Consider the following 19,636-nt stretch of genomic DNA (forward strand, 5'->3'; position numbering starts at 1 on the left):
ACTGTCATTAGCTGCCAACGGTAGCAGTCAAGTGGCTCCATGAACAAGCAGCAACGGTAGCGTGTAGAATCAGACTTTTGGGAATTGAGAGGAACCAAAATTAAAATTTCTTTATATATATATATATATATATATATATATATATATATATATACCATATAGGGCTCAACTGCCTGATATATAAACCACAAAATCTCTCAATTCCATCTGGTCTGCGGAATTAATAGCCTTTAAAAAGAAAAAAACAAATGAGAAATCTGGAAAACAAAATGGGAGCGCGACCAAGGAAGGTCAGGAGACTGAGGCTGAGAGTGAGGCTATTGCTGGTGAATATGTTGTATCTATACATAAATGACTGGTATTACATTTTGGTGAAAAAATACTCAAATAATTTGAGTATTCGACAGCAAAAAAAAAAAAATACATTGAGGATTAATTTAAGCCTCACGTAACCAACAATTTAATTTTACATTAATTTTACATCATAGCAATCCACATGCTCTGCTTTTAATGTGACTCGATGACGGAATGAAGTACAGATGGTGGAGGCCAGGACAGATGCTAAAGAAGTGTGTGAAGACAGAAACAGCTTTCTGTGTTCTTAACAGCATCTATTATGATGAGTTGTAGCATTTAGAATAGAAAACGGAAGTGTGAATAATCAAAACTTAATCATGGCTGCAGTGCCATGAGACATTCTAATTGGTTGACAGCATTAGTTTTAAGGTTTGAATGGAATTTCTAGGTGAATATATAAAGGAGCTGTAAGCCCCCGGAAATAATGTTTGTTTTTTTTGTCATTCCATTCACTGTCAATGGGAAAATTTCTCTGAATTCTTGGTCACAGTCAAGAGAAAAGTAATAACAACCCATTCCCAAACGAGCTGGCAGAGTCTGTACGATGACAACCGTGGGAGTAGTTGAGAATCAACAAATGCAATGGAATAAGATAAGATAACAACACACTTAAAAAGTCTCTCTCCAAGGTCTTTATGGTCAGAAATATCCACAACACCATCAAGGAGGTTATGTGATCATCAGACTGATGCAAAACATTGTGGGCGAGGAACATGAGCGCCAGTAGCTCGATGCCAAGTTGAACATGTTGGTTCAACAAAGACATCTCTTCTCTGTGGGGAACAGAAAGCCTGGATTACACTTTGTAAAAATTGAAACTAATGACCAGTGTTTTGACTCATGTAATGAACTGTTGTTTTGTGTGGTGGTAGTCAAGATGGGGCATAGCCATATTTAATTGCCACACAACACTGTGAACCCATTCCACTACTACCGAAAGTAGACGCAGAGTTAAAATGAATGGAGTCAATGGGGATCATTAAAAAAGTAATGGTTCCAACTGAGTGGTGCACGCTCATGGTCCCAGTTGTAATAAAGAATGGAAAACTCAGAATAAGCGTGGACTAGAAATTACTTCATGGAAATTTTAAACATGAGAAATTTTGGGTGATATACTTCTCAAGCTTTTTTCAAAATTGGGTTCCGGCAGATTATGTTACAATAAAATAGTATTCACCTAACCACATTCATTACTACTATGGTATCACATCAGCACTGGAAATTTCTCAAAGAAAAGCTGTTTCAGTGACATGAAGACATTATTGTATATATGGATGACATCCCGTTTAAGGCTCAATAAAGAGAAATGTTGATCGAGCCAGCCAAAACTCAATTCCCAGGGAGTAGTTATGACCAAATGTGGAATATCCCCCAGCCTAGTGCGTAGGGCTGGACGATTATGGCAAAAATTATAATCGTGATTATTTTGATTCATATCATTATCAATATTATTCAATGATTTAAGGTTTTGCTGTCATTGAACTTTCAAACTTTTTGCCCAAAATATATATAATAATTGAACAGTTATATTTAACCTTCATCATGTAGGTTCAACGTTTCTCTCTACTCAACTCCATTCCGCATTGTCTGGGTTTAGAGAACAGTGGAGATGAGAAAATACTTCGAGTTGAGCAGGCACTTGACTAGGATGCATAGATTTTTCTGTGGTTCTAATGTTGTAAGATGTGATGTCAAGTTCCAAGCTTTTAAAGTAATTTTTCATAAGATCATGAAAGAAGTCACTCCTATATTTGAGCACTCTTCCTGCTTCTCTGCAGCGTGATGATGACAAGGAGCGCGAATGATTGTTCTCATGCATTTATCCACTTCCAAATAATCAATGATTTTGGAAACAACACCAACAAACAGCTATCACCGCTGTTGTGACTCACTGACCTGTAGCTAACAGTGGCTAACATTAGCCTCCCCCACACCATGTAAACAGAGGCTCGAGTTCTCTTGCTGACGCCTGAGCCTTGCGTTGAGGGGCTACTCTGTGTAGTGGGCTGTGCCTTACAGAGCAGCTTCCCACTGACACGGGACAGAATAAGAGAAGCTGGGTAGATGGGTGTCTGGCAAAATAATCGTTCCATGACGAGTACCACACTTTTATAATCGGAGGAAGACATAGTCATAGTCCCAATAAAAATTGTATTAATTGACCAGCCCTTCTATAGCGTGTCAATGCCATAACTGAGCTGAGATGGAAACATCAGTAAATTGAGAAGGCTTCTGGCAAAGGTTCGACACATTGAGATAGTTACTCCACGACCATCATCGCCTTCCATGATCAGATGACAGCCGAGCAGGAATGCAACACCACCCTCCGTGCATCACAGTGTCACTCCCTGGATGTCGCACTGCATGAAAAGGGGCATTAACCAGACTTTATGGGAATGTTTTTTCTACTTTATTCATTTTCTATTTGTTCTATTCGCTGAGTTGCACAAGGGGGTTGAACTAAACCCAAAACAAAAGACTCCCATGGTTGGTGTTACCTTGTATTTCATATGCTAATGTTAGTCTGTGTCAGACAGTCGTGCCGTACACGTAGTTTCCGGCATCTAGCACAGAGTGGCCTGAGCCAAGAAGCTCACCCCCCGTGGAGAGTTTCCAGAGACAAGGTACAGCTCTCCAGCTGGGATCAAGTCCGCGGCCAAAACCCAACTCGCTTGTGTTCACATCTCTGACTTTTGAGCTGAACACGCTTTGTCTCGAGACAGAGCGCGCACTGTGGAACTGCCCTAAAACTGTAAACTGGTGAGTGAAAGTTGTGGCCTTCCAACAAGCTTGCCAATTCGCATGCTGATTGTTGACTGATGTTGCTAAGATTCCAGGAGTGTGACGAACAGTGACTCTGTGCAGGGTGAGTGGCGAAAGATTCAATTTGAAACTGTAACAACAGGTAATTACCTTTTTATGCTAAGATGACCAATCACTAAGCTAAACAGCGGTAAATTGCCATCTTTGTGCAGTGTGAAGAAATGATAATCCAGGTTAGTTAATTTGATGGGCAGGTAAGTTCATGTGCTCATTTGTCTGAATAGGTGTTTTTATTGTGTGGTATGATGTAATTTGCAAGTCTACAAGGGTTTTGTCCTCTCCATCCATGGTGTGAATGTATGCCACTGAGTCCCATACAACAAGCATGTATAATCTTAACAATGTACAAAACAGGACAATTATTGCCATTTTTTCCTTTCAGTTTTCTTTATTTGTTTTATACTGGTTAGTCAGAGCAGTTATTTGCCACTGTGACCTCCACCATTGTCAATAATACAAATAATAATCTCTAAACCTTCCACAGTCCTGAGATAGACTTAGGCTTTACTTACTTTAATTTTCATTGCATGGTGTCTTCTAAGTATTTTCCATTCTGTCTGCTGTTTTTTCCCTCAAAGATAGCCATGGGACCTCAACCTTGCCTTGATATCATCCTCCAAACATGCAGCTTCAGTGGATGTTTTGGCCAAGGTTTCATCTGCTAGCATTTATCAGATAGAATAAAATAGTCGATTCACTATCATTAACAGTATGGTCAGTGTGGTTTGGACAAGTGTAACATGTTATATCTTATGCTCTAGTTCTGCAGACCTGCTTGGAGCTCGGAACCAAATTTCATCATCCTTGGCAATTGTTCTGGATGTTATTGGAGAAGAATAGTTTACTATTTACTGTTGACGTCTGTCACAGTCAACTGAAGTCAATTAAAGTGCAGACGGACGTTTTGACGCTCTGAATGCTGTATGCTTCTTATTGAACATAAGAACACGCGAGTGGCAGCCTCTCTAGCAGCTCTGTGTGCTTTATACTATTTTTGTATTTTTCCTCTGCTTTTCTGAGTTCTTTTGAACGAATTATGGACTATTCCACGCTGAGACTCATTTATTCGAGAAACTTTATATACGACCTGAGAGCAAAGTCTCACATCGGAGTGGTTCCCCGTTTACCTGTGGAGGTAAGGAAGCCGTACCGGGGCTGCAGAGCCGGCGCTAAGCTAAAGGCTAGGCGGCTAGCAAAGAAGTGGAGATTCAAGCCCCCGGTCCCCTCAATGATCATGGGAAACGTCAACTCACTACCGAACAAGATCGACGAACTGGCTGCGCTGACAAAGAACGTGAAGACCTTCAGGGAGTGCAGTTTACTGTGTTTCACTGAGACGTGGCTTACTGATAGCATACCAGATGCTAACGTGGAGCTACCGGACTTCAGCGCAGTCAGAGCGGACAGAGACACGAACGCCTGTGGGAAGCGTAAAGGAGGAGGACTCGCACTGTATGTGAACAAACGATGGTGCAATCCTGGGCATGTGAACATTAAAATCTCCACCTGCTGCAGGGACATCGAACTCTTGGCTGTGAGTTTACGTCCCTACTACCTGCCCAGGGAGTTCAGCCACGCCATTGTGCTCATCGTTTACATTCCCCCGCGAGCCGACTCGGAGGCTGCGTGTGACGTCATCCACGGCGCTGTGGCAAGACTCCAAACGAAGCATCCTGAGGCTCTTGTGCTAATCTCTGGGGACTTTAACCATGTCACCTTGGACAATACACTGGCTGCTTTTAACCAGTATGTGGACTGTTACACCAGGGGGAAGAGGACTTTAGACCTGATGTATGCAAATGTGAAGGATGCATACAGAGCCACCCCCCTGCCTGCACTGGGGAAAGCAGACCACAACCTTGTCCTGCTGAAACCTCACTACTCACCCCGAGTGAGGAAACTACCCACAACAACGCGCTCATTCAGGAAGTGGTCTCCTGAAGCCGAGCTGACCCTGAAGGACTGCTTCGAAATCACGGACTGGGAAACACTTCAGGAGCCTAACAGCAAGAACATGGAGGAGATGGTTGACTGCACAACGGACTACATTAACTTCTGTATGGACACTGTGGTTCCAGTCAGAACTGTACGATGCTTCGCTAACAACAAGCCCTGGATAACAAGTGACATCAAGGGCCTTCTGAACCTGAAGAAGAGAGCCTTTAAAGAGGGCAACACCCAGGAGCTCAAGCGGATACAGAGAGAACTAAGAGCCCAGCTCAGGGAGGCGAAGGAGCAATACAGAAAGAAAATAGAACAAAAGATGCAGGCCAACAACATGAGGGAAGTGTGGGAAGGGATGAAGACCATCACTGGCTGCAACTCCAAGAGAGGTGCCCCCACTGAGGGGGGTGTAGGAAGGGCAAACCAGCTTAACCAATTCTTCAATAGGTTTGACCAGCCCAAACCGTTCACACCTCTGAACACAGCAGCCCCCACTCTCCCTCAAGTCGTCATCAACAGAGAAGAGGACACCTCCCCTCCCCCCATAACGACATTCACAGCAGCTCAGGTCTGTGGAGAGCTGAAGAGGCTGCGCCCCAACAAAGCTGCAGGTCCTGATGGAGTATCCCCGAGACTGCTGAAGGCCTGCGCGAGGGAGCTGGGACACCCCCTTCAACGCATATTCAACCTGAGTTTGGGAGAAGGGAGGGTCCCCCAGCTGTGGAAGACATCCTGCATCATCCCAGTCCCAAAGAAACCACACCCTGGTGAACTGAACGACTTCAGGCCAGTCGCCCTGACGTCACACGTGATGAAGACCATGGAACGGCTGCTGCTCCACCACCTGAGGCCACAGATCCACCACGCCCTGGACCCACTGCAGTTTGCATACAGAGAGAAGACGGGAGTGGAGGATGCCATCATCTTTCTGCTCCACCGGTCCCTATCTCACCTGGACAGAAGTAGTGGTGCTGTGAGGATTACATTTTTGGACTTCTCCAGCGCCTTCAACACAATCCAGCCACTGCTGCTCAGGGACAAACTGACGGAGATGGGAGTTGAAACACACCTGGTGGCATGGATCACTGATTACCTGACCAACAGACCTCAGTTTGTGAGGCTGGGGGACAGCAGGTCTGACACTGTGGCCAGCAGCACAGGAGCACCGCAGGGAACTGTACTCTCTCCGGTCCTGTTCACCCTGTACACCTCCGACTTCCAGTCCAACACGGAGCTCTGCCATGTGCAGAAGTTCGCAGACGACACGGCCATCGTGGGGTGCATCAGGAGTGGACAAGAGGATGAGTACAGGAAACTGATCCAGGACTTTGTCACATGGTGCGACTCCAACCACCTGCTCCTAAACACCACCAAGACCAGAGAGATGGTGGTGGACTTTAGGAGACCCAGGCCGCATCCAGAACCAGTCACCATCAAAGGAGATTGTGTGGAGGTGGTCCACACTTACAAATACCTGGGAGTGCAGTTGGATGACAAACTGGACTGGACTGCCAACACTGATGCTCTGTGCAGAAAGGGACAGAGCCGCATGTACTTCCTCAGAAGGCTGGCGTCCTTCAACATCTGCAAGAAGCTGCTACAGATCTTCTACCAGTCTGTGGTAGCGAGCGCCCTCATGTATGCAGTAGTGTGCTGGGGGAGCAGCTTGAAGAAGAAGGATGCTGCACGCCTGGACAAACTGGTGAGGAAGGCAGGCTCTGTTGTTGGCACAGAGCTGGACAGCCTAACATCAGTGGCAGAGAGACGGGCATTGAACAGGTTTCTGTCCATCATTGACAATCCCAGTCATCCTCTGCACAACACCATCTCCAGACAGAGGAGTAGTTTCAGCGACAGACTGCTGTCATTGTCCTGCTCCACAGACAGACTGAGGAGATCGTTCCTCCCTCACGCCATTCGGCTCTTCAACATCTCTCGGGAAGGACGATAAAATGGACACTATACACTCTAGACTCACTACACACTCACACCAAAGACACACGTGCACTTTAGTTCGTGACACACACACACATTCACATGCTGAACTGTTGTTATTTATTTTAATTTCCTATCTGTAGCATTTTTTTTTTTTTTTTTTTTTTTTTTACTTGCTCTTATGTTTCCACCTGTCATGCTGCTGGAAATGGGAATTTCTCTTCAGAGATCAATAAAGTATCTATCTATCTATCTATCTATCTATCATCTGAAACACGCCAAGTCATGACATAATCTTTATCATTATACAGCACTGTAAATGATGGTGGTGCACCGCTACGGCTTAAATGAGAGCCAATAAATGATCTATTTTTCTATTCTATTTTTAAAGATGTACTTGTGAACGTATTTAAAAGAAGTGAAACATCGAAACTAACAGACAGCACACAACACGTCATGTAGAGGAACATCACGGTTTTCAGCACGTTTTGTCATGGAAGAATCCCGTACGAAACATCACAATGACAGATGACCATTGCTCATGGAACTCAAGTCGTGCATTTCAGTTGAACATGTGAAGATGCAGACCTGTGATGACAGCTGCATCTTAAAGATATATTTCTCATAACTAAAAGATAGCGGTGTGTTGTCACCAATTCAGTAATGGTCAAAACTTTCCCCTTTTCTTCATTCTGAAACGTGCAGTCAAAATAAAGTTTTATTATCTGTGTCCAGGTGATGGAAGTAGTTTGTTGCGCTAGTTTGCTTCATTGTCATTTTTGAGAGGAACGACCAACACAACACCTCGCTCAGCTTTGTGTTCTAGTTGTTTAATTAGGACGAGATCAGTTGAATGTGCAGAGCGAACACCAACACTAACACTCTCCGCTCTGTATGACAGCGAGTGTCTGTCTCACTCTCTGCGCTTGTTCCTAGATGGTTTCCATTGGCTGATTTCAGCTGTCAATCAACAGCAAACTTGAAAGGTTTGTGGTTGGCTGGTCGTAGCTGCACAATCACACACTCCTAATGCATGAGGCGTGGGATCGAAACGGAGCACAGAAAAGAACATTTTTTATAAATTATGGTAAACTTAATTGAAGACTGTCAGAAACTGTAGGCGCAGAAATGCTGATCACTTTTGGAACATGAATAGAGATTAAATCTGTTTGACCATGTAATGACATTTCTTTGTCCATCATTCGATGACTTCAGGAAGTTTTCGAAACTCCTCACTGAACATATTTTAAGAAGTCAACCCCTTTTAGGGGGTGGCTATATTGCCCTTGCGTAATAGTGCCAGTGTTACATCCTGTAACCGTGGGTTTTAGACATTAGATCCTTGGCAATAAAAATAAAGCTGACTTATCTATTTTTTTAATTTAGTAAGAACAAAAGCATCAATGACTCAGACAGCAAGTGAATGTTGCATCACAAGGATGTTAATTCCAGTTACTAAACTATTCATTGCTTCAGTTTGTAAGTTATTTCTCTGTTTCTCTTTGTTATTCCCAGGACAGACAGGTTGACAAGAGTGACAAAAAAAAAAGAAAGAAGATTCACAATGTCACCTTCTGTCATAGTAAATGTGTGAATTTGAAAAAAGAATTGCTAATTGACTGACTTAAGTATGCCAAGCATGATGCAAAACTGTCTTTATCATTCTCAGCCTGTTGTAAAATTTGTGTTCTTGTGAGAAGCATACGAGATCAAGAAAAATAGTTCTGTTCTGGCAGTCATCCTTTCCCTTGAGAAAATCCTTGCTTTTTCTCTAATTCACCAGTTTTGTATTGACAACAAGATAAACAAATGAGCAATGTGCATGTGAATTCATAAGAAATACCTAAAGCCTGCTCGTGTTGGGACCCTCAGAGAGAGCAGACAGGAAGACTGCATTTCAGACCGTAATTGTGCTCTTGATTGGGGACACTGGATATCCAACTTCTAATTCATGTATTCTTATTTTGGAAAATAAGTTTTTCAAACAAGGTGATGCTTTATGTTGATAACTCGGAAACCATCATCTGTGGTCCCCTTTAAATCATTCCCAACCTCATAATTATTGGGGAAAACTATGCAACTATGACGGCAGAGAATGAAACGAAAACTTATTTTGCAACCTTGATAGCATGAATCTGGATTAGCAAGAGTGACAAATGTTTACAAATGGTGTTCATAAATGCTTCCAGAACAGAACCTGAGGCTGCACATGTTGGAGCATTTCAGATGTACACATCTGTCCCTCTCACCAGGATTTGAGCAATCATTTCTGAGCACCCATGGAGTGTCAAACCTTTCAGCACCATCACTGCATTTTTTTTTTTTTTTTTTTTTTTTTGGAATCAAGTGCTTTGTGAATGAAAGTGCAAGTATCCCGTAGTGTTTGAGAATCGACTGTAGTTTTCAAGGGCTTGTACAAAAGCTGCATCTTGATATTTCTGCAGCAACAAAGCCTCATACACAAAAAGTACTGTCTGTCCTTTTTCCTTATTTGCAGGACCTGTGTTAATTTTGTCATCACTTTGAGCTTCAATAGCTGGTCTGTCTGATCGCACCACAGGGGGCAGCCTGTACTCGCCATTGATTTGGCCTTTACTGTCCGATACTAGGGAACCAATTGTTTACTTGTGATTATATTAGATTTTACCACAGCGACAGAGACTTGCAGCTACAGTTGCAGTGCAGCTGGAAGAATTGCCTTTAATTTCCATGCAAGTACTCCATGCAACCCACCGTTTATGCACAACTGTTTTGGCTCAAGTTCTTTTGTAACGCCCTAGCACTGCTGTGAACATCGTGTGATGTGCCTTGGAAAAGTCTCCAAGTCAGCAACGGAATGTTTTAAGGGAATGGTCTGGAATGGTCATACATTTTCAGAAAATCTCTATACATTATTTTAGCTGAGACTCTTCGTAAAGGAACTGCACATCTAAAGTAGAAGCTGATTGAATGATCTGCCAAGCCTTTTGAATGACAGCTAGTTGGATACACACCTGTCACACCTGACATACCTGACCTTCATCGCAGCTGGACAAATGGTTGCTCATACCAATACATTAGCTTGGATGTTTTCGTTTTGTTTCATTCTCTCACAAACGTCAATAATAATAATAATTATGACAATACAGCCAATATCACAATAAAACCATAATTTGAGTCTCAAATCGTGAAACTCACTGATTTTTGGGGGACCAGCCTTAATCAACACATGTTCAACAGTGGATGCTTCATTCTTCAAACTTGCCACATTCTGAGAAAAGACTTACTTTTTGATAATAATAGAGTAGCTTCATATCAAAGCAGAATTTTACATATTTGCAATGTCAAAGTTATAACAGCTTAAGTTTGAAAGTTTGCTGCCTCGCTCAATACAATCTTGTTAAACTACAAAGCACATTGGGCATTAACAGTGTTGCCAACTCCCCAGCATCGGAAGTAGCTATTGGCCCACCCAGAAGTAGCTAAAGGTAGCTACACAAGCGTGCAGTCCAATCCAAACCTGAGAAGGGGGTGCGGGGGGAAAGGGGCATGTCTGTCTGCCTGTGAGTTGAGTGAGGAAAAAAGTTTCATCTTGAAACTTTACCTTGCTGTTGGGTTACAATTTGTGCTCCCCTCTGAAAATTGGCACCAGAACACCTACCACCACTCATCAACCATTCTTTCTGCCTGCAAAATCACATTGAACAGTCTGGTCATAGTAAATAACAGCTTGTTGTTTAAACAACAAGTACAATTCCACAAATAATGAATATAGACGCCAAAATTCCACTATCTGGCTGCACAACATGTCGAAGAACGCTCGCTCCGCATGTGACGTGAAGTTTCTGTATTTATGCACAGATTAACATTTTATGTGCAGTCTGCCCGCATCAAGCCTGCTCTAGAGTTGAGCGCCACCCCCCAGCAGAGGCACCAGCTTCAAGAGAGCTGCTTTGGGCAGACATGACAGAGAAGGACGACCTGCGGTTCTACGAAACCCAGGTGGGTCTCAAAATGTTCCCGGAGGATGACATAGGGACCATAGGCTCGGTTTTGGAGGACCGCCCAAGCTCCACATCCAGAACCTTGCCAACAACATGACCCTACTGTTGGAAGTGAAGAGGAGCTCTTGAAGCGGTGCCAGACCACTGCACCAGCGTTCTAGGAGATGGCACTGGCCACTAACCATGGACGGGGCTCAGATTTGCGTGCTTACCCAGATAGTGGTGCGCACCAGCTGGCTGTCATTCACTGACTACACCCTGTTTGGCGGCAACGTTCCAGAACTGCTGGAGAAGATGGAGGCGAAGAAGACGTTTGCACAGCACTTCCAACCAAAGCAGCTGGCCCTGTCGACTTCGTCCTAGTCTGACTCCACATCGTCTCTGTCAGACTTTCCCCGCGAGATTGGAGACCTGTGTCGTCCTCTATCTTCATGGTCAAATAAAAATAAACTCTTTTCTTCAAGGTTTCACCAGAGGAGTGCAGGGTGGGGTTTTACTCAGTGTATTTCCTCATTCGAAAGAGATCAGCAAAGTTGAGACCCATCCTGGATCTGTGGACTCTTTCATTGCAGCACAGTCATTCAGAATGCTGAGGGTCTTGCAGCTTCTTGAGTGTGTCAGTCCAGGAGACTGTATGGCGTCAGTGGACCTGACAGATGCATATTTTCATGTTCTCATTCACCCACGTCACATGTGTTATCTGAGGGTCGCAGTTCACCAGTTCACTACTATTTGGGTATTTGTTTGACACCGATTTAGAGCATCTCAGAGGCTCAGGTCTGAACAACAAGAGTGCTCAATCACTTTAGACGTCTGGGTTTCCCATGATTTCCGCGATGATACTCCTAGGCCTCATGTCACATCTATGAAACTGGGACTGTTATTCATGAGGCAGCTTCAGCTCTGATGTGCGCGTCACCGTCTTCACCCGGTCCAGGACAGAAACAGGTGGTTGAGTCTGTCAGCTCAAGCTCACCTGGACATGACATTCTGGGACTCCAGAGCGCATCTTATGGCAGGAGTTCCTATGAGCTGCACAGGACCTACTCTCTGCACATGGTAGCGGCTCGTAGTTTGACGTGGGCAAAGAGCTTTCTGGTCCAAGCTCAGGGTGGACGCGCTTGATCATCCAGTGTGGCTGCAGGTCACACGTGGTCATCTTGCGTTCTTCCCATCCCCCTCCTCATCAGAATAAGCAAGAGTTTACAATGCATCGGTTGTGTGCGATGTCATGTTATGTCAACAAAATGGAGCTCTCAGACTGACGTACAGAATGATCTGCCATGGAGGGAGTCTCAGAGACCAGTTCCTTCTCAGCTGCTTGTGCCGTAGGTGTGCTCAGCCATTAAGGCTGCGGATGCTGAGGTCCCGGAAGGCCTCAGAGCACATTCCATTTGTTCATCTGCTGCTCTTTTCGGCGCGCCTTCCATCTGCCGTGACATATTTGTCATTCATTTTAGTCTCAACAACACAAGCAAGTAGCGATACGGTGGCTTTTTGAATAAACATCAGAGAAGTATGTAAGGGTAGTGCACAACATGTATGATGACAGAAAGACAATTTGTGAGATGCGCTGTAGGAGTGATGAAGTGACTCAAGGTGAGTGTAGCATTAAGTCAGATGAGGTTTAGTGAGGAATCTCCATGGACCATGAGGTTTGCTGACAATATGGTAGGTAGTGGGAGGACGCCAGAAAGTCAGTAAGAGAAAGAGAGAGAGTCGGGATGACCAGTGAAAATACAAGGAGTTAGGGCTGGGCGATCCAGATTTTTTTCCCCCTGAAAGTTGATTTTTGATTTCATTTCAATTTTGGGGTGAAACTACAAAAGACTAATTTGCACGTAGCACACTGAGCCACCACCCTGCACAAAGTGTTCGTCCAAGTTGGCATTCCTTGTCAAGTGCTGCATGCACAAGGTGTTCACTGCTGACTGGTTCTGACAGATCACCTTATTTCACACTTTTTTGTTTTTAGGGCTGCAACTAATGATTACTGCTTCATTGGTTCATTACTTTTTCAACTGATGATGAATCAGATTCCATTTCCACCCCTGTATTCAATATCTGAACTGATTGCCAACAAATAAAGTGATGGACTTCACAAAGTACATAAACAAGTAGCTCCTTGAACATCTTTGAGCTGTTAAAAGTGATAATTAAAAATACAACTAAAAAACACACAAGACACACCACACAAAGAACATAATCTATATTTAATATCAACTAAATATATTGACTTTTTAAAAATACAGAGAGATGTATATTTTTTTTATTGAAGGTGATGGGAGAAAAAAATGAATTATTTATTTTAGAAAGATATACTAAAACCATTTCAACCGATTTTATTGATTTAAGATTTTGTTTCATGGCATCGAACCAAGCTTAAAAACTGATCAGGTACAGTGTGCCTCACCGTTAGTGCTGTGGCTTGGAGCTGACGAAGATTAGGCTGAGCTTTAACACCATTCAATCGAAGTCTTTCAATGTCAGTTAGTTTGGACTCGAAATCCATGAAGACGAGAAACGGAAACAGGTTATCTGATGTGTACACCTTCATCTCTCACATACACGATAAGCGTTCACAGATCTTCATTCAGCATTCAGAGTTTGAACTTCTGTGATATTTGCTTGATAGCTATGTTTCTAAAAATAAAAGTGAAAACGACTTTGTACGAACTACTGCTAGAGCTCAAACAGCTGTAGAAATCAAGATGTAGAAATCAAATCAAATAAATGCCTGATGGGACCATCCCTTGTGTGTATATGTGAAAGTGCGCCCCACTTCAGTGTGGGCAGCTAGAGTTATCTGAAGTGAAAATATTTTGGAAGATACAATACTTTTACCCATTTGGATGTGTTCGGATATAGAGCTCTAATTTTAATTCTAGTTTTAATGTCAGTGTCTGATTCAGATTGAGAAGTTCCTTCTTTTCAAAATCTTGTCTTCTTTACTCGCCCATTCACATCTTGAGCTTATATATGGTGTTGGGTATTGTTGTTCCTTTTCCTGCAGGGATGCCATTTGATCAGTCTGAAATGTTAGCTTCATATTTAATGCTAATAAGAATAAGAGGGGGCATAAGAGGGAGCCTCTAAATCTTCCACTACATCAAAAAACCAATCACTGCATAGGAAAGGAAACAAACAAGTTACTCTGATAGTTACGCTTGACTGATTGTTCTATTACTGGAATAATTTTAATCACCTCAAGTTTTTCAGTTGTGTTGCTCTGGATCCTTTGTTTGTGATGAGCAGAGTAAAGACCGACAGCAGTATTATTGTAATTACGATCAAAGAGCGCAATAGCAGATCATTTCTGCCCGCTGGTGAGGGTATCTAACTGTGAAGAATGCCTCTCACTTCTCTTCTCCAGGAGAACTCCCGCTGTTGTGCTTCTTCTGTTTACTGTGCTTCAGTCGAATTCTGCTCTCAAATTATATTTAATAGCGCAAGTCAGTTGGCTGAAGCCAGCACACCACAGGAAACTGCTAGTTTGAAGTATTGACAAAAATGGACAACAATCTAGAACAGGGGTCTCAAACATGTGGTCTGCAGGTCATTTGAGGAGCTTGGGATGCACGGTGGACTCCTTCTTTGTTTAATGCCAGAAAAGACAGCATAAGGGAATTGCTATGCATGACATATAAGCTTTCCCTTGAAAATGAGCACTGAAATTATTGGTGCAGATACCTCACTGATATATTTGACATTTTGCTGCAAGTCTGGAGACTGTAACCAGCATTTTTAGTTATGGTTCCTGTTACTTTCCCATAGATGGTCACCATGAGCATTTTAGTTTCATTGACTTTCCTCATCCAATAGGAAGGAAGCACTTCTATTTACGGTGCAAAACCAAATGCTTATCATGCTATCAAAACACTCCCATTGTAACCACGTGATTTTGGACAATACGATTAGATGACATCTATTCAGAAGGGAAAACAAAAACAAGGACAAAGAGACAAAGAGAGCATCAAGAGTCAAGATTGCACAGTGCATCTAGCTAATCCACGATGACAATTCTGCATCTCACAATAAATTCGATAAGCATGCAGCACACTCGCTGCATTGGACCTCCATACATGAACACGATGAGACATTGACAGCGTGCAGCGCTGTCCAGCTATGCAGCGTTTCACAACTTTTGCTAATGGCATTGGTCGACTCTGAGTCTCTGGATCTGTGTTTATTTTATTGGTCCTAATAGGTTTTCTGATGCGGGAGTCTGCCTTGGTTCACATTAACGCATGCAGGTCTCCCTCTCTGCGCTGGTGCCTCACCGAAACACCGTGGCAAAGACAGTTAGATATTGGACGGACATTGCTCCGCTGGTGGCGGTCGCTGGTGGCGGCGTCCTCTTCCGCGTCCACTGATCGCGGACACACACAGGTAGTGCTAATGCTACAATCCGGCATCATCCGGCAAGTATTAGTGAAATCTTCAATAAGGCAATGAAAAACAACAATTTTAGGAGAGAGAATTATGAAAAGGTTTTTCATCACACAAAGGACTGACTGATTTTGAGAACAGAATATGACTAAATGATCATTTTTTCACATTATTTCTAATATTTCTTCAATAGCATCTAGGAAATGTGTCCATAGTTAAAGTAAGTTGTTGAGAGACATGAGATACAGCTCGATTTAAGCCCTAAATAAAGCTGGCAGAGCAGTCTGACAGGCACAAGCAGGTTTCTCATCTATTGTATTTAAACATAAACAAATAATGATGTTGGAGACAAATGCCACTAATAAGTTTCATCACAACAGTTTCATACATGGAATAGAATGAAAATGTATTTATTGTGATAATTATCGTTATTGCAGAAATGACAACATTTATCGTGATGATTTTTTTGTCCATACCACCCATCCCTAGCTGGCACAATTCATCCCATTGGATTTTTGACCAAGTTTCTGTTCACATTGAAATCTGGAGGTTTGGAACGTCATGTCTGAACCTTCAGTGAATTAACCATCGCTGTTCCAGCCAGCAGACAAACCCAAGACCCAAAAAATCTGGCACATCTGCCACTGTGGGAGCAGATGGGATTCAGGTCAGACCAGGATAACCCAGGATCAGCCTGGACTTTCACCACAAATCAGTCGTACCTCAGGGATCCTTGAATCATGGCTAAGTTTCAGTGAGGACACACAAATTCACACACAAACACAAATTATACATAACAGATGCACACAGACCGACACACATGCAAAACACAGCCAAGACAACAGAAGCCAACACACCATCTGGTGCGTGTGTGTTTGAGTTCCAATTCCCAGTTATCAACAAAACACACAGAAGACATCCAAACTAACTCCATGGACACACTGCTTCCTATGTAGCCAGTTTGCTCTCTCTCTGTCACAAACACACACACATTTGTATTTCTATCCTTGTGGGGACACTGTGAGGTTTCTCATTGCCTTAATGGTTTCCCAAGCCCCTCACCCTAATCCTAACCATTTAAAACAATTGAGGGCTAACCTTGTGGGGTCCAGCCAAATATCCCCACAAAGTCATACGGTCCACACAAGTAGTTTATTATTTTTATTATTTTATATTATTATTGACGCAACACTTTTGTTGTGTCAATAATTGGTACCCCATAAAGTAGAATAAACAAGCCGACGCACACACATGCATGCAAGCACGCACAAACTTCTCAGCAGATAAAGAGAGGCAGGACATAAAAGTTGTACTTTTCATTAATAGTCACAGAAGAAGGATTTGCTCACTTGTCCCATTGCATTCACCTCTCACACTTCCTTTCCTCATACACCCTTCCCCTGACCCATGTTTGCTTTCACACATTACCAGAGTAGAAGCATGATGTTCATTTCTCTTCATCCTTGTTATCATCAGTTATTCAGGGTCAATACAACAAACAACCAACCAGCGTCGGTTTGCCATTATCTTTGAATATCCACCAGTTCTTCAAATTCATCCCTCCAACAAAACCCAGATTTTATTGTTCACAATATAATAGGCACCAGGACTAAGCTTTGATTCATGTTTGCGTGCATGTCTGTGTTCCACGTATAGACAGAGAAGAGAGTAAATAGGAGAATTTAAAGTCAATTTGGTAAGCTAGTTCTATCGTGTCCATTCTTGCCATTGAAACCACAGACAAATGTCACATCTCACATAAAAAAATAATATGTACTGTAAGGAACTTGGAGAAGTACAAAAAAGAAAAAAAGGAAACAAACAAATGCACTGTTTCAACTGCTTACCCCCCTGTAACAGCACACATACGTTCAAATGCGCACACACGTTTGTATTGCTATCCCCGTGGGGACATTGTGAGGTTTCTCATTGCCATAATGTTTTCCCCAGCCTCTCACCCTCAACTTAACCCTGCAAAACACACGGCTAACCTTAACCAGGACTCTGAACAAAACTGAAACCCAATCATAATCACCTCCTTATTTTGACGTCTTCATCCCCAAATTGAGGTTTGGGCATGTGGGGACCAGCAAAAGGTCCCCCGGAGGATAGTGTTTTGTCAAGAATCGGTCCTCATGAGGCAGTACAAACAAGCCCCCCCCCACACACACACACACACCTGCCATTGCAGTGATAAGACATCAGCCCTGCTGCTCCAAATGTGTTTGCCAACGGTTCACTGCACTTCCTCATTGAACAACTTGAACAATTTATTCTGATGTGCTGCTGAATCCGATAGGGACTTTATATTGACATTGAAGAAAAATTATAACTAGACATGACCAGGAGGCCTGGAGGAGGGAGGGGTAACACAAACACACCGGCCAGGGATACATTGACCTGTCAATCAAAACGGCAGCTAAAATCTGGACCATCATTACAAGAGATGACAAATGCAATATGATCCAAGAACTTTGTTTCTGATGGAAAATGTTGGTCAGCAGGAGTGTTGACTTCTGAGTCAGCATGTCACAGAACAGGTCACATACGTTGAAATCCAAAAACATCCAGAAAGAAATATGATGAACTTTTTTTTTTTTTTTCTCTTTTCCCTTTTTTTTTTTGAAAACTTGCTGAGCCAGCAAAACAGCAGACTATAAAGCAGGTTTCTTGGGCAATTTTAGGTTTGACTCTGGACTATGCTGCTCTATGACCAGCAATATTAATAACTAAACAAGTAGCTTCATTTATTGTAATTCAGTCTAACAAAAACCATGAAATCAGCTTTACCGCTGGACCTCAGGACATGCAGATGAGCAGAGTGCCCCAGCTAAATATTAATTCACAACCAGTAATTGTGTTGAACACTACACAGCCGTGGAGCCAGAACACTCTCAGCCTGTACATCTGTCAACACTGGTTTCAATTGTACAAAGTCAAGATTTTTTTTTCTTTCATTTTTTATGTTTACAAGCATTCACTCTCAAAATAATACAATTTGAATTTGTTTGCAAATGGGACAGATCATTCTGCTGATTACTCAAGTACCCATGTTTTTGCAAATAAAAGTGACTGATTGGTGAAGTAAAGACAAATAAAATTTTCTAATAGGTTGGTTTTCACAAATTCAAGCAGCAGTGCTGTGTCATACGTTCATCACCCTAACAACTTCACTGCACACTCTCCCCTCAATACATTTGACACAGTTTACTTTTTCCAAATGAATCATAACTTCTTGGACATTTTCGTTCTATTTATACGCTATTTTGATCATTGCTCAACAGTTGGTCAACAAAAAAAGTTTATTCCCTGGGAACATCTTGAAATAACTACAGAAAACCAAAAACAAAAAAAAACAAAAAATCAACTTTTGGCCATGTAGGAACTAAACAACAAAATACAATTAGTACTATACAGACGTGCAGTTTACCCACTTATATGTCAGTTTGTGCGAAGCAACGAGAAGACATGAGCTACACCAGAATTACCAGTGCAGTAGCATTTGTATATGAAGAATCTAAAATAGAATGCTTTTTTCATTAGGTATGAAGCATTGGAAGTCCCTGTGCCAGAGCCAGCGATACTGCCCAGCAATGACCAAGCAATAACGCACCTCCCAGAAGCTTAAGTTCAATATTACATTTTCACGTGTCTTTAATATGAGAAAGTCTCAATGATGAAATTAGTGATTACTCTGATTCAGTCTTTGTCTTCGTAAGATCGATAAGTACATCTTTTCACAATATCTTGCTTAGTTCTGCATTCACCAATAGCATATAAATTAAACAATGAATATAAAAATAAATGAACAAGAATAAGAGCAATAATAACAGGACAGGACACGGCGGCTCATGTCCTGTAACTGCAGAGTTCTACTTACAGTTGCGCATCACAGTGTGTATTGTGGGTTTTTAGCATATTGATGGGGTACAGCGCATATTGGATGCCCTTCTTTATTATCTTTATTTTTAGTATTAATTTTCATGATTCATGTTGTTGAAAAACTGTTTAAATTCTTACACAGCCTCTTGTTGCATTTAATTTATTAGTTAGAGTGTTTTACTTGAACTATGTATGAATTTTTTTTTTACTTATTTGTTCATTGTTTTTTTTTTTGTTTGTTTTTTTATCCGACTATTTGTTTGTTCGATTTTTAACCAATTACCATTTCACCTTTGTGACATGATGCCATAAACCTAGATGCC

General features: G+C 42.3%; 1 protein-coding gene across 1 annotated transcript in view; it reads right to left on the reverse strand.

Annotated features, from left to right (window-relative positions):
• The window catches only part of gfra3 (GDNF family receptor alpha 3), a 57,288-nt gene that overhangs the window by 36,532 nt on the left and 1,120 nt on the right, over positions 1-19,636 (reverse strand). The gene's annotated exons all lie outside the window — the stretch shown is intronic.

This window comes from Synchiropus splendidus, chromosome 11 (genome assembly GCF_027744825.2).
Source record: "Synchiropus splendidus isolate RoL2022-P1 chromosome 11, RoL_Sspl_1.0, whole genome shotgun sequence".
Classification (NCBI taxonomy): domain Eukaryota; kingdom Metazoa; phylum Chordata; class Actinopteri; order Syngnathiformes; family Callionymidae; genus Synchiropus; species Synchiropus splendidus.